The sequence below is a fragment of the Neomonachus schauinslandi genome, chromosome 10 (genome assembly GCF_002201575.2).
Source record: "Neomonachus schauinslandi chromosome 10, ASM220157v2, whole genome shotgun sequence".
In the NCBI taxonomy this organism is placed as follows: Eukaryota; Metazoa; Chordata; class Mammalia; order Carnivora; family Phocidae; genus Neomonachus; species Neomonachus schauinslandi.
The window spans coordinates 103,836,073-103,851,843 of NC_058412.1; positions in this window are offsets into that span (position 1 = coordinate 103,836,073).

The following is a 15,771-nucleotide window of genomic DNA, read 5'->3' on the forward strand; positions in this document are numbered from 1 at the left end:
TCTTTCCCAGCCCAAGTGCTCAAGAGAGGACAGGGCTGGTGGACTGGGAAAGCCATGGCAGGTCTTTGCCCGATGCTGCTTCTAAGTCAGATGTCAGTGACTCACAGCCCCCGTAGTCTTGTGAGGCAGCAAATCAATGGAGCCAACCTTCAGTGACAAGAGGATGAGGAATCTGGTTGTGTGAATCCTTTTGCTACAAACAAAAAAACCCCAAAGCTCGGCTACAATACACTGAAAGATAAAAGCGGGAAAAGCAGTGCTCACATAAATGTTCCAGTGAAATCTTTGGATCTCGCAGTAACCGTGTGTCAGGGCATGGCAAGAGCCGGAGTGCGTGTCAGAGAAGCACTGAAGGGCAGGAGCGATGGGAAAAACTAAGGCTGCTGGTGGCCCTAAGAAGGGAGAAGGGGTCCCATGATCGGGAAGGGGGCTGAGAGGCAGGGCCCCTCACAGCAAACAAAAATCAAAAGCTGTGGCCTAAAGCAAGAACACGGAAGCAAGTCAAGATGCAGCTGCTTGGGCTGGGTGTATACACTGTTGTCCTAATAAAGCACAGTCAGCTTGTCCTTTTGAGAAACTCTAGACCCTTGAACTCTGAATTCTGATCAAGCAGCAGCATCTCCCTCCTTCTCCCTATCGCCCCCAGCCCCAGTCTGTTCTCCACCCAGAAGGAAGGATGATTCTTTCTAAGATTTAAATCTGATCATGTCATTCCTCTGTTCAGAATTCTCCAATAGATTCCCAATACACTCTGAATATAACCCCAAAGCCTTACCCTGGTCCCTGGGTACCCTATTTATCTTACTTCCTAGCCTTCTCTCCTTTGATTATCCCACTCCATCCAAAATAGCCTCTGTGTTCTTCCTCAAACCCCCTCATGTGCTGCTGTGTAGGGTCCTCCCACTTGCTGTTCCTTCTGCCTGGGATATCCACAGGACTCTTAAACTTCATTCATGTTTCTGCTCAAATGTCACCTCTTCAGGAAGGCCTCCCTCTACAAACCCATCCAAAATGGCAGCCTCACCTCTGTTACCCCTCACCCCTGGAACCCACCCATCTTACACTCACCCACAGCCTCCTCCTCCAAGTGCTTATGATTCTTTGTCTAAAACCTTTCCTTGGCCAAGAGCTGTGTTCATCCTTGCACAGAGGGGCAGGCCAAAAATGCCCAAGGGGTGGCACTCAGCCAAAGACGGGTGATGGTTAGTGGGTAAATAACCAACCTCCAAGTCCTTCTATGGGACTATTCCAGGGCCTGTTCTACACTGTCTTCCAGTGGTCCCCTGTGGGATTGCGAGTTGGTTGCCCCCAGAGGTAATCTACCTTTTATTGGATTCCTTCATGTCTATGTCTCACTTCCTTACTCTCCTGCCAGTATTTCCAGGGATCACTTCCCCAATAAATCACTTGCACCCAAATCTTCTGTCACAGGATCAGCTTTGGGGGAACTCAAATTCAAGATCCTACCCACCCCCTCCTCCTAGCACAGTACCCAGCACATGGCAGGTGCTTAGTAAGTATTTGTTGAATGAATGAACTGTCATAATTAATCTTCACCTTGGTGATGCTGCCAATATGAAGTATCCTGTATCTTACCTAAAAGCTTATTTTATATACAGATGATCAGCCCTTGTTTCAGCTACAACAAAGACTCTGAGAAGGGCTTAGGATCCCACATCACTTCCTTAGCAACAACTCAGTGCTATTTATGACAGCCATTCCTCTACTGAATGGGGTCCACCATCAAGAAACATGTTCTTTCTTGGGGCACCTGGGTGGCTCAGATGGTTAAGCATCTGCCTTCGGCTCAGGTCATGATCCCAGGGTCCTGGGATCGAGCCCCACGTCTGGCTCCTGGCTCGGCGGGGAGCCTGCTTCTCCCTCTACCTCTGCCTCTCCCCTGCTCATGCTCTCTCTCTCGGTCTCAAATGAATAAATAAAATCTTAAACAAAAACAAAAACAAAAACATGTTCTTTCTCTAAAGTCAATGGATACTCCAATTCTCAAACCCTAAACTGTAGCATGTAAAGAAACATGAGATTAACACTGTAGGTGGTTCTTAAATGCCCTCCAGATGCAAAATCCTTACTCCTTTGTGTCCTCCCCCTGGAAGCTAGGAAGTCAAGGACAGGGGCCAGCTCTTAGAATCAGGACTAGCTACATAATTTGCAGGATCCACTCCCAAAGGAAAACATGGGGCCCTTTGTTATTAAGAATTTCAAGACCGTGAAAACAGAGCATTAAACCAAACGCAGAGCCCTTCTGAGTCTGGGCTCTGTGTACCTACACAGGCCACATGCCCATGAAACCAGCCCTGCCAAGGACTCATGAAGTTATGATAAACCCTCGGAGACCTCCTAAGACTGCTCTCTTGGCACTGATGGTTCTCAGAGAAAGGAGAAACAGCAGCGGTCTGTTTTAGGTTAAACCACAGCAAGACTACCCAACTCGTAACAGCAGAGAGGCCTGTGAGCAGCTCTTCAGGGCAGTTCAGTTCACGTCACCTTCAGACTTCGCAAATGCCCAAGGAATCAATCATGGCGCGCAGCTCCCCGCTGCCTGCTCCGTGGTTCAAACTGCTGACAGCTCCTGGGTTGTAATTACCCTGTTGAGTCCCACAGTTTAAATGCACAGATTATATAACCAAAGAGAAAGAAAACCTGCTTTGAGATAGAGGATGCAAAAGATCTCAGGATCTAGTTCAAGAAGATCCATTCCCGTTCATCACCCGGGGTCTGATGGCCGCATAGCTAAAAGGTCAGAAGGGTCTGCTAGAAAAATGAAAGGGGTACAAAACAGCCTGTTAACGTCATACCTAGGCTTCAGGGACACGTGTAATTGAGAGAACGTGCATATCAAGGGGGTACCAGAACACAGCCATGACTAGGGCAGACCCATAGAAACACATCCAAGATGGGAAAATGGTATAACAGTATCCATGCCTACAAGATGCTTAATACATTTCAAGGGAGGAACAGAAGCAGTGTGCTAATATGCACTGTGGATCCCCAAGAGAAGGACCCAGGACATGCTTCCAAACACAACCCACCAGAGAACCCTTGATGAGCCAGGCAACTGGTAGGGCTCAGGACAGACTGAGAAATGGTTACTTATATGCAAGCAACCACAAACCCGATTTCCTGGTATGCCAGGTGGCTTTACTATACACAATCATTTCTAAAGTTTGTTTTCAGTCTTGTACAAGATGCAAAAGAAATGACCGTCTCCATTTAAAATGTCAGCATTTCGCTGAACTTCAGTTCATGAAAAATTGCTGAATGAACTCCTGTAGGGCATACGATACTAATGGCCTCGTGCTGGGAACTTCTGGAACCATACAAAAGCACTTTCAAGAGTATCGAGGAGCTGGGGGTTAGTAGGCAGGCATTTCAGGATTAAAATTCTGTTCGTGTTCTGTAGAGATTGTGTGACTTGGTACAGTCAACTAACCTTCATGGGCTTCAGTGTCCTTTTATTGTAAAGAAGAGCATACCCACTTCCTAGGGGTACTGTGAGGGAGAAATCAGAGGACTATCAATGTTCTTAAATGCCAGATGTTCAAACCAAACTCTAGATGTCCCCCCCCAAACCAGTGTCTCACCTGCAAGCTCTGTGCTCGGACCCACGTCCTTGTAGCTAATGTTGACTATGTTTTGACACCCAACATCCAGTCTGTCACAAATCCTGGCGGCTCTTCATTCAAAATATATCAAACCTGATCACTCCTCACCAACCCCAGCCCACTCCAGTCTTGGTTCTAGGTGCACTCACGTCCCTCCTGATCTTTTGCTAAATTCCTCCCGGGCTTCTTTCTCCCACCTGTGCCCTATTCAATTTATTCTCAACATGGCAGCCAGAAGAGTCTTGTTAAAATGAAAAGAATTACCCCAAGTAACAAAGTCCTTACTTTGATCTAAAACGTTGGTTCTAAACTCCAGTGTGACTTCGCACCTCAAAGGACATTTGGCAATGTCCTGAGACATTTTTAGTTGTCACCCATGGAGGGCGGGGGCTGCTACTTGCATCAAGTAAGTAGAGTCCAGGGGTGCCGTTAAACAGCCCACAATGCATGGTATAGTGCCCACAGCAAAGAATTATCCAGCCCACAATGTCAGTCGTGAAGTGGAGAAATGCTTGTTTGAGGGACTGAAGTGGTCTGAACTCCTCCCACCTCCTCCAACACATCGAGTCCTCCCCCACGCTCCCTGCTGCAGAGCCGTATCCTTGCTGTTCCTGCATAGGACAAGCCACTCCCACACACAGCCACTGTTCTCTTGGCCTAGAATGTTCTTCCTATAGATAGCCTCAGGGCTCATTATTTTGCTGCCTTCAGGTCTATGCCAATCATCTTGTTTTAAGTTGCAGCTCCCCTCCCATCCTGCTCAGCACCATTCTCCCCCTTTTCTCCAGAGCACAGACCTTCCAGCACACCTGTCATTGTACTTTGTCTTCTGCTTCCTGGAATGCAAGCTTCATAAGGTGGGAACTTTTGACCGATTTATCCGTATTACGTACGTGGCGCGTAGCAGGCACTCAATAAATATTTGCTAAAATGAATGAGTGAATGTATGGCTACTACATTGCGGCTGGGAGAAAGCTTCTAGTCTGAGTGGGGAAAATATGTATTTCAACTTATTACCGAGGCCGTATTCATAACTTGTTTTGTATCAAAACAGAACTTTAAAAATAATTCCCAAATGGACCCCTTAATGCTATCATGACAAATGCATGGAGGGTAATAATGGGAGCCAAGCCCGCCCACCCTTGAAACTTCCTTCAATCACAATTCATAGATATGAAGGATTAAACTAGATGTCTATGGCAACTGTCGTTTTCCAAACTAACCATCAGTGTGTGTTGTTGGAAAAATACAATTGTATTTATGGAAGATAAAGGGATAGAGAATTTTAAAATCAGAACAGTTCCAGAAATCCCAGACTAACCAATGTTTCTATGCTCAGAATACCTCCAATCAGCAACATTCCATGATTCTATGGAATGCTTACCATACACAGCTAGGCATTACTCATGGGTCCAGACATAAAGAACACATAGTCCTTGCCCTCAGAGCGTTTATGGTCTGGCATGGAAGTAAAGATGGTTGTAAAGATGGCTGACCTGAAGCACACCATGACCAACAGTAGACTGACTAGTTTCAGCGTTACAGGAGAAAGACAGAAAACGTAATTCGGGTCTTCTGCAGATCGGGGGGGGGGGGGGGGGGAAGGAGGGGGGGGGGGGGACAAGGAAGGTGGGAAGGGGGAGGTGGCCCTGGTGTTTCCTGGAGAGTGAGCACAGGGAGGGCAGTCCTGTGTTCTGGAAGTGGCGAGTCTTCCCATTTGGTCGGAACCACAGGCCACCTGAAAGGAAGTGGCGGGAAGCAAGTAAAGGGTCCATGAGGCCAGTGCACAGAGGGCTGAGCACCTGGGACAAAGGGCTCTGGTTCGTTTGGAAAGGACTGGCAGATGGCTAGAAGACCATGCTCAGAGGCAGCTGGGCTGGGTTCATCTCCTGGGTTTCCCTCTACTTTCCCGGGAGGCAGCATGGCTGGAAGGAAAGGAAGCAACCTAGATAAGCAGGTCAGGAAGGGAAGCAGAGGATAACGAACTAATCTTAGCTAGACAGAGGAGGAGGAACCTGGCAGAGAGAGAAGACAGCCGGTGTGTGCAGAGAGGGCCCGGACCGTCCCAGGGGAAGCAGGGGAGAAGCAGCTGTAAAACTGCCCGTCCTTTCCCACACCCACAAAGCACACGAATAGACAGGAAGGCGAGAAAGGGCGTTCAAGCAACGCCATGACCTCAGGACTATTCAAGCCATTTTAGAACATTACAATGCCCAATGTTCCCATTCGGTTTATCAGGTGGTTTCAGAGAAGTGGAATCAAGGGTATGGGATTATTTTCCACAGATGTTAGAACAGGCCCTTCCTGAGAAGGGCCTCACCCTGATCCTCTGAAACCTCTGCAAACCAAATGGAAGTTTCTAGATTGTGTTGGCAAAACCTAATCTCTCATTAACAGAATCATCAAGAATGGGTTTTAACAAATACTATTCTTTTTAAATTTCTTTGACTCATCTCATTAGTGGATATGTAATAAGAGGAAGTCTGAAGCCGAAACAATAGGAAATGGCTTTAAGACTTAAAGCTGATTTCTAAAGGAGGACTTGTAGTCAAGGGGCGATACGGGCCCATCCATCACCTTGAGTGAGCCTTCATTTATGTAACGGGTATTCAGAGCCTCCACGGGGAGTCAGGCACCAGGAAGGTGCTTGGGCCATTTCAGCAAACAAAAAGCAAACCTGACCCCGGGGGACACACACATGCTAGAGAAGAGGGAGAGAGAGTCAACACTAAACCCAATAAGTTGCTAAGTTATGGACGCTGAAAAATGGTCAGTGCCCTGGAAGAAGGACAAAGGTAGACAACAGGATGGGGGTCAAACAAAAGGTACGCAGACTTGAAGGAGGTAAAGGAATCAGCCAGGGAGATAGGAGGAGGGGGGAGGAAGCGCATTCGTGACAGAGGAAGCAGCCGAGGCAAAGACCCTCCGAGGACAGCACACCCGTGTGCGCAAGGAACTGCCCGATGCCACTGTGGCTGAGCTGAGGGAGCTTGGGAGGAGGTGATGGAGGTAACAAGAGTTAAGATCACACAGGCCCGGGAGCCCACGGTGGAGATCCTGACTGGTACTGGGAGTAAGAGGAAGACCCGTTGGAGGAAGCTAGGAAGGGAGGGGCTGGGTTGGGGTTCTGCTTAGCCGGTCGCTCTAACAGGAGTAGGGGTGCAGGAAACAAGCCTGGGAGAAGAGAGACCAGTTATCCAGGTGAGGAAAAACAAGGCCTACACCATGGTGGCAGAGTACAAGAGGTGAAACAGAAGGTGGGTACCTTCTGAAGGTAGAACAGTCAGGATTTACCAACAGACTACGTGCAGATGAGGGAAAAGCAAGCGTCAAGGACGATTCTAGGAACAAAACTGTGCAACACGCCCTTGTTAAATTTCAGCAGAAATACCCCAAAAAGCTCTAGAAAAGGTTTCCATTCAAACACCAGGTTTCCATTTAGCACCTATTCATTGAATAGAGGATTCCAGTCCAGGAAGTGTGTAGTCAAAGCAAGTTTATGGTCCGCAAGTTGCACCTACCTGTGACTCTGTTCCAACAGAAAAACCAGAGTGGTCTATAGTAGAGTAAGCATTACATAAATTAACCCGTGTGACTGCCAAGGTCCTGGTTCTGCTCATAAAAGCATGCACGTAGAGTTATGTGTCATGTGTACGTAACCATCCATAAAAGTACGTTACAGCCCATAATCCAGTCCAGAGTGCAAGGTTTCATTTCTTTAAAAGTCAAATAGTTGCATAAAAATGTTTCCTAATCATAAAAAAATCTGATTTTTTTTTTTTTTGGAAACAGGATACTGGACTATGACCCTCAAATGCTTTCTTTTGATGCTAATTTAAATTTCAAAACAACATAAAACCCACGGTCCTAGTCATGTCATTGATCTGAATTATTTCTAGAACTACAACTATGGATGGCTTCCCAAACACAGCACATTCAAGGACATCACAGCATGGTATCCGCCACACCGGCGTGTTTCACGTGGGGCTTCAAAGGACGTGTTTCCTACAATGAAGAAAACATTTCACAAAAAACCCGCCTTGAGCTCATTCTGAGCCAAATAACGCAATGTACTCAAATAGGAAAAACTGAACTGAAATGAAGTCAAGAAAGAAGATAAAGGGTGTTGATCCCTCTTCTTCCTCCCCCCCTCCCCCCACCATTGCCATAATATCGGTATGACCATTTTTGACCAAGGATTGCCCTCAAAATCACTGCAGTAGGTGCTAGGACTTTTAGAGTCATTGCATGGAACAGGTTGCCTTCTACCTTCAATTTCACCCCTTCTTTGAAAGTTCTCATCTTCTAGTAAGTACATTCCAGATGCTTTAGAGATTTGAAATTAATTTTGCCTCTTTTAAAGGAAACCCAGGAAAAGAAAATTTGAAGTTGCAAAAATGACAGAGCAGGGAGGGTAGTTCTTGTTGAAGTAGATTCTTTAGTTTATTAATATATTCACTACAGAGTTAATAGCTTTACAGATTAATCTACTTGTGTCTAGATAAAAGACCAAGGATATAAATATATTAGGACGAACCATGTGAAATTATGACTATTCAATCATTTTGACCAACAAAAACATCAATTTCATGCAGCTCAGCCTAAGACTCACCAGTGATCTCTCAGAATGTCCAATTCAAAATCAAGATGTTTCTCCAAAGCACCCATGAACAAGGAAGTGAGATTCCATTTTCCCTAATTTGATTTGCATTCAACTTTAAACATCGGCATACAGTATTTCCCAAAACCATAAAAAAACACTTCAAATAGCATTCATCACTCATCACTCTGATTGCAATCACAAACAAGAAAAACTTAAAAATGATAATTTAGATTAGACCTGCATTCTTATCTAAATAAATATCTCAGGTTCGATGGTCCCTTTTGATGCTGCTCCAAAGTTTAACTTTGAAAATCCAGCAGATCTTTCTTCTCCCCTACCCGTGGTCACAGGAAAGAATATCTACTTCTGGAGTATCACAGCTCCTGTGACCTGCCCTACCTTGTTTCAGAGTTGCCTCCCCTATCTTCTTCTGCAGGAACCCCACCACTCCCTTCCTGACTTTATCCCCCACAGCCCTAACTGAAGGAGAGAAACGTATCATCAGAGATGGGCTCAGTGAGCCGATCTACGGTCACCCTATTATACTCAGGGGCATCTCAGGGCACAAACGACAGCATATTTTCATGGGATGGGTGAGCCCCCAGCCCTGCTGGGCTGTAAGAGACACTTGGATTGAAGAGTAGAGACCACCTGTGTTTGGACAATATCCTCCAGGGGCAGGAGGGGTTTTGAATCTTATTCTCACTGCAGTTTAATTAACACACACAGATTCTTCCTGGTTTTGCTGTGAGGAGAGCACTTTGACTCCCCGGCCCCCCGAAGAAAGAGGTGTTTGGTTCTGAAGTCCCCACTGAGTGAAAGCTTCAGGTCCCAGTAAACATATTCTTCCTTATAAATACAATTTGAGATGAGCCATCAAATGTGACTCCAACTGAGTGGTATTTTACTTTCCCTTCACATGTACCCCTAAACTGTTCCCCCCCATGATGCCTCGGAACACAGACAGGACTCAGGTGAGACAGATGAGCCAGAAAATCTACACAGGTCAGGCTGCTTATGGCCCAAGCAGCAGAGGGACAGGGATTTCAGCCCTAGGTGACCAACTGGTCCTGCACTGAAAACTGAAAATCCCAGGCCCAGGAGCCTCTCTCTCCATCCCAGGCTCACTTCCTGGGCTATGACAGGTGAGCTCCATTTTCTCTTAATCTCAACCTCTGCCAGAAGCCTCCTGTCACTGGTTATTAGTCAAGCCAGTAAACTGTCCACGAATGTACTCAATAAATACCACAAACGCATCTTCTGTAACAATCCACAGGGTGCAGAGGCACAATTTGAGATTAGACTCACGGATGGATGACTGGGTAAATTCCCACCGGCTTTCACTTTTGGACAAAAAAGGAAAAACAAGGTTCCCTTAAGTACTTCTGCCTGGCTTAATGTAGTTTGCAGCCCAGCCAACTCTAAAGAGTCCCAAGTGATTGATATCATAAGGGTGAGAAAGAACCTTTAACCCATTACTTGCATGAAGTGGGCTCCAAGCATGGCACTCAAAGCTGACAGGCATTTAAAGACAAGAAATAGGGCACCTGGGTGGCTCAGTCAGTTAAGCATCTGCCTTCAGCTCAGGTCATGATCCCAGGGTCCTGGGATCAAGCCTCACATTGGGCTGCCTGCTCAGCAGGGAGCCTGCTTCCCCCTCTGCCTCTCCCCCTGGCTTGTGCTCTCTCCCTATCTTTCTGTCTCTCTCCCTCACTCACACACACTCTCTCAAATAAATAAAATATTTAACAACAACAAAAAAAGACGAAAAATAGCTCTTCAACAAGTTAGTTACTGCTGTAAACCATTTCAACTCATGATCAATTCATTTAAACAAAATATACTTGTTGAATAATTACCCTGGGCCAGGCAATGAGATGCTATGGAAAAAGAACAACAAAACAGACAACCCCCTCCACCCCACCCCTATTGTCTTCACAGCTGTTCTAAAAATCAGTTACTTATTCTACCCCTTCTCAAAATCACTTCAGGATGTGAGCCCAAGATCTGAAAGTAATTCCCAAGTCCCACTATTATCAATCTTCATCTCCTTCCTATAGCGACAAAAACAAAACAACCCCAAAGAATGGGTATCTTTTTGGGATACTGTATTAGTGTTATACTAAAATCTCTACAGATCAATTTGTCTCATTTTCTTGTCCTAGTGAGACTATTATGGACTGAAGTTTTATGTTCCCTAAAATTCATATGCTGAAGCCCTAATCCCCAAGGTGATGGTATAAGGAGATGGGACTTTGGGGAAACAATCAGGGTTAGATTAGGTCTTTAGGATAGGGCCTCTTAGTGGGATTAATGACCTCGTGAAGAAGAAGAGACACAAGATCTGTTCCTCTCCATGTTCACGCACCAAGGAAAGGCCATATGAAGACATGGCGAGAGGTCTCCCTGCAAACCAGGAGGAGGAGCCTTAGCAGACACTGAATCTGCCCGCACCTGAGTCTTGGACTTCCCCGCCTCCAGAACTGTGAGAAATAAATGTGTGCTGTTTAAGCCACCCAGACTCCAGTATCTTGTTAAAACAGCCAGAAAGGACTAAAACGGAGACCCAGAAAGTGCAGGGGAAAACACATTACCAAATAGTCCTCAAGGAAATGCTTGTGATTGTTGTACGTTGTGGAGACGTATTCTGAGAGGTCTTGAATGGTGATGGATACAATGAGAGCAGACCATGCTTATCACCAAGTCCACTAAACAGCTGTCCCATGACACTGGCAGTCTATCTGCAGACATTAAGTGGATCATTCTCCCGTGCCTACATTTTGATCAGCTATTCAAAGTTTGGTCAAGGTCATAATTTCCAAAGAACATTCCCCAGCAACACAATCAGACACAACAGATGGGCCCTGCAGCTTAAGGGGCTCATTCACGGTGGACTTAACCATTTCAAGTCTCACCACAGCATGAGGCAAGCCCAGGTCTGGACAAGTTCAAGGGCATTTGTTCAATTACTGCTCAAGTGCTTAAATAATTGTTAAAGTTTTTCAGGGTAGAAAAGCAAAAGCTGATCCAGATGGAATCACATTTCAAACTCCCTGTCAATGAGATAACTGTTAGGAAATCTAGGGCCTTTTTTCCTGCAGAGTCTGCCTTTGGGGGTCCCTGAATGGGTGAGGATAGGTATGAAGGTGATCTTCAGCCAGGGGAGCTGACAACACTGAAGTATAGCCCACATGACCCCGGTGACTACAGTCCACCCCTCAGCTTAGGAAGAGGGCCCATCTCTGCATCTCTGTGTTCAAGACAGCAGTTATATTAGAAATTATGCTTCTTCCCCTGTGCAGTAGGGGATTTTCGGTCAGAGCAGTACTCATGCTAAACTGGGGTAAGACAAGAGGTGGCCTAAAAGACTGACTTTGGCATGCATTCTCTACCCCCCCCCCCCACCACTCTCCTATACATCCCTACCCCATACAGAAAGCCTATACCTAACAAACTGCCCGCTTGCACAATCCGGACTATAGCACCAGCTTTGTAACACAAGTTTTCCATCAAGTGGCAAATGCTCCTTGTGATATTTACAATCTCTGAGCAAAGGAGCACCATGGCTCATGACAGGAATGCTTTCAACATCTCCCCAGATTATGTTATTATGTGGATTAATAATCCACAGGGATGTCAGAACACAGAGATTTTTATGACGGTGGGTATCTGGCCCCCAAGCTAGTTAGGACAACACATGCTTCTGTTCAGAACCTTCTAGTTCACTGACCTTGATGCAAAATGAGTGATTTCAGCAGAGCACATGTTGATTGATGGCTAACATTTAGGAATGCTGCATTTCTAAACAAGGCACTGGAAGCCCATGCTCACATTTTACAGTGAATGCTATGTTCCTGTGTTCACTAACAATTCTTGCATGTGCTTCTATTTTCTTCATCCTCACCAGAGGGGAGACTGTCCTGGGTAGGGATATGTTCTATTCTATGGAAGGCAAATAACTTCAGAATTTTCAAGCTGAAGGGCACCTGAGGTCCTCTATTCCAAACTCTAACTTTGAGGAAGAGGACAATGAAGTACAGAAAACTGAAAACAAGTAAGCTTCAAATAAAGTGCTCCTTCATAACTATGTTCTCTCATTTGCTAAAGCAAGCATGTATTCAAAGAGGTCAGAATGCTCACAGCCCTAGACTGCTAATCCCTGGCACCTCTAATTCAATATCTCGTGAAGAAATATGCATTCCTCAGTGAAAAACCTGGGCAAAGCAGCTGCATTTGTTTCTTATTGCTCCCATAATAAAACCCACAATCCTAGTGGCTTAAAACACAAACTCATTATCTTAAAGTTCTGTAGGTCAGAAGTGTCACACAAGTCTCTGAAAGCTAAAATCAAGGTGCCCACAGGGCTATGCTCCTTTCCGCAGGGTCCAGGGGAAAAACTGGTTTCCTTGCTATACCCAGCTCCTACAGACATGGCACATTCCTTGGCTCCTGACTCCCTTCCTACATCTTCAAAGCCTGCAACACTAAGTCAAGTCCCACACTCCTTTCATACTTTGGATTTCTCCTGCCAGGTCTTCTAATGTTCCAGTTAGCGCTCTCCTCTCGCTCTGACAACAGTGAAGGTTCTCCACTTTTAAGGACTGATGATTAGATTGCGCCCATCTGGATTATCTAGGCTAATCTAGCCCTCTCACGGTCCTTAATCACATCCACAACATCCTTTTTGCCACATAAGGTAAAATTTATAAATTCTAGAAATTAAGACTTAGACATCTTGGTGTGTGTTGGGGGGGGGCATTATTCTACCTACCACATCTGCCCACCCTTCTGACTCTCACATCATTAAATGGCCCCACAATCTATCTGGTGACCAGGTCAGAAACCGGGGAGACATGCCTAAGTTAATCCCACCTGTTTATACTCCACACCCAGTTAGTGACTAAATCCCATAGACTCCAAATCCTAACTACATCATGTAATGTCCCATGGTGCCTAGGATTGGGGCCTCCCTGAATTCTTTACCTCTTTTCCTTCTTCTGGCACAGCCTCATTTTTTTTCCAGTTTTATCTACACTGCCCTTCTAAAGGCCATGTGCTTCAGGCAAGGTGTGCTCCAACCCCAGGTTCAGAGGATAAGTTGTGATTGGTCTAAACCAGTCATGGTAGCCCATAAGCCCTTTGCCATTGGATAAGAGCATAACACACAGACCTTAATTCACTGAGGTCATCAACACAGTCATCCTACCTTGAGATTTCTTGTTGGGGGACATACTTATTTTGTTATTAAGCCAAACTGAAGTTTCCTCTTACTTGCTGTTAAAAACATCCTAAATGGAAAAAAACCAAACAAACAAAAAAACCATCCTAAATGGTACATCCCTCATTAAAGTGACTGTGAGATTCTACTCTTGGTTTTACTTGCTCCTAGTCTCTCATTACCTCCGACGTTTGCATTGCACCCTCCCCATCTTCCACCTGGAAGCAGACCACGTCCTTTTCAAAGCCATCAATCCTGTAAGGCATTCCCCTATCCAAAATGTTTCTGTGCTGTCCCATTACCTATAACGTTGGTTCTCAAAAATCTGTACTTCTATCCCTCAAGAACAATCTAGAAATAACTGTGTAACCAAAAGTCAATTTTAAGTTAGTATCTTAATTTTTTTCATCATACGTTCAAAAGAGTTGTTAATGATGTAATTTCTGGCATGCTGTCAATGTTGACATTTTTAAGGATAACAGCTGTTGTATCACTCAAAGCCATAAGAATCTAAACCCAGTAGTGAATTGATACTCATGATTTCCCATTTAAAAATAAGCTCTTCTTGGGGCGCCTGGGTGACTCAGTCAGCTAAGCGTCTGCCTTCGGCTCAGCTCATAGTCCCAGGGTCTTGGTATTGAGCCCCGCATCGGGCTCCCTGGTCAGCAGGGAGTCGGATTCTCCCTCTCCCACTGTGTGCACACAAGCTCTCTCGCTCTCACTCTCAAATAAATAAATCTTAAAAAAAATAATAAGCTCTTCTTTAACATTCATGTTTTATCATTCCCTTTTCACATTTCCATTTTGCTCCCCCTGCAAGTTTTATCCTAATGAGTAGATCTTTAGGATTCCAAGTATTTTATTCACTTAACATCCCTACACATCCCTACACACACCAAAAATAGGCATATCATTTAGAGCTTTTAGCTTACTTTGAATTTAGCCCCTAAGGATGAAATTTCTCCTGAATTATACATTTACTAAACTTTATTTGAAATGTACCTCTTGATACAATACATAGAGCTTTTTAAAAAATTAACCCACATATTTATGAATATTGCTCAATGCTAAAATAACAAAAGTTTGGTGTCAATCTTATTCCAACTTTTCATATTTCTATACACAAATGCTGATAAATCCTTTTAGCCTAAATAAGCAGAAGAGTGTAGGAGTTTAACAGCACTTAAATCCCTGAACTCCTTTGGAGCTTCAAGCCAAAGACCGTGATCCATCATTAAATTTATTTTTAATTGCCCATCAATGGATGATCCAAATAGGTCTTTGATTCTGTCATAAGAAAAGTGTCCTCAGGTTTAGCACTTGGGATGTTTCACATCACAGAACGTACCATAGTGAAATTCTGAGAAGATGAGAGGAATGCCTTCCTTCAGTAAAAAGGGAGAAAGGAAAGCAAACACATTCTCTGGCGGATCAATTTTAGGAAAGAGGATGTAAAAAGCTGAAAACCTGGACAGCTACTCCCTTAAAAGTCTCTGAGCCCTTCAATGTACCCCATTGGAATATCTTCATTTATGGCCAATGGTATGCCTAAAGTCGTTTGGAAAATGGCTGACCTACAGAAAAAATAAAAATGTCTCTGCATAGAACACAGCATCTTTCACGACTGGATGCAGGCTCATGTTCCATCACCCACCTTTATCCTTGTACACCCGCTTGAGCAACTCAATTACGTATGCTGGTTCTAAGTTTGCTTTCAAGAGGAACATGTGTCAAAAAGACTTCCTTCCTTGACTACACTTTGACCCCTCGCCTGCTATTTTAAGACACAGAGATGAGTCACTGAAATTTATACCAGCACCTTACCCCTGGCTCAGGCCAGTCCCAGGGACTCTGCTCATTGTGGGACATAAATTAACAGCAGCGGCTTAACTAGTCATCACACCTTTAGGATAAAATTCTGTCCGAACCAACCATAGATTTTATTCCCATACTCTAGGAACACTATTCAATAACTCCAGGATTTCCTATATACAGATGGAATTATTTTTATTATTCTATTGTTTTTGCTCCACTACTAACTGCTGTTCCAGAAGCTTTCCTCAATCTTCCCCTCCCCATCTCAGTTACAGGAGTCACTCTCTTCCCTGACACCATGCTGCTTTTACTTCTATTGGATATTCTTCACATTCTGCTTGGTGTCACGACGATACATGTGTAAATCTGGTTTCCCTGTCTCCACAGTGGCCGCGTCCATTGGTTCCATCCTCATTTGATCCCTGGGTCCTGACCACCCCTCCTTGAAAATCTCTTTCCTCACTGCCAGGTCCATTCTTCCTGTTCCTTGTAGGATCATTCTTCTTCAGTTT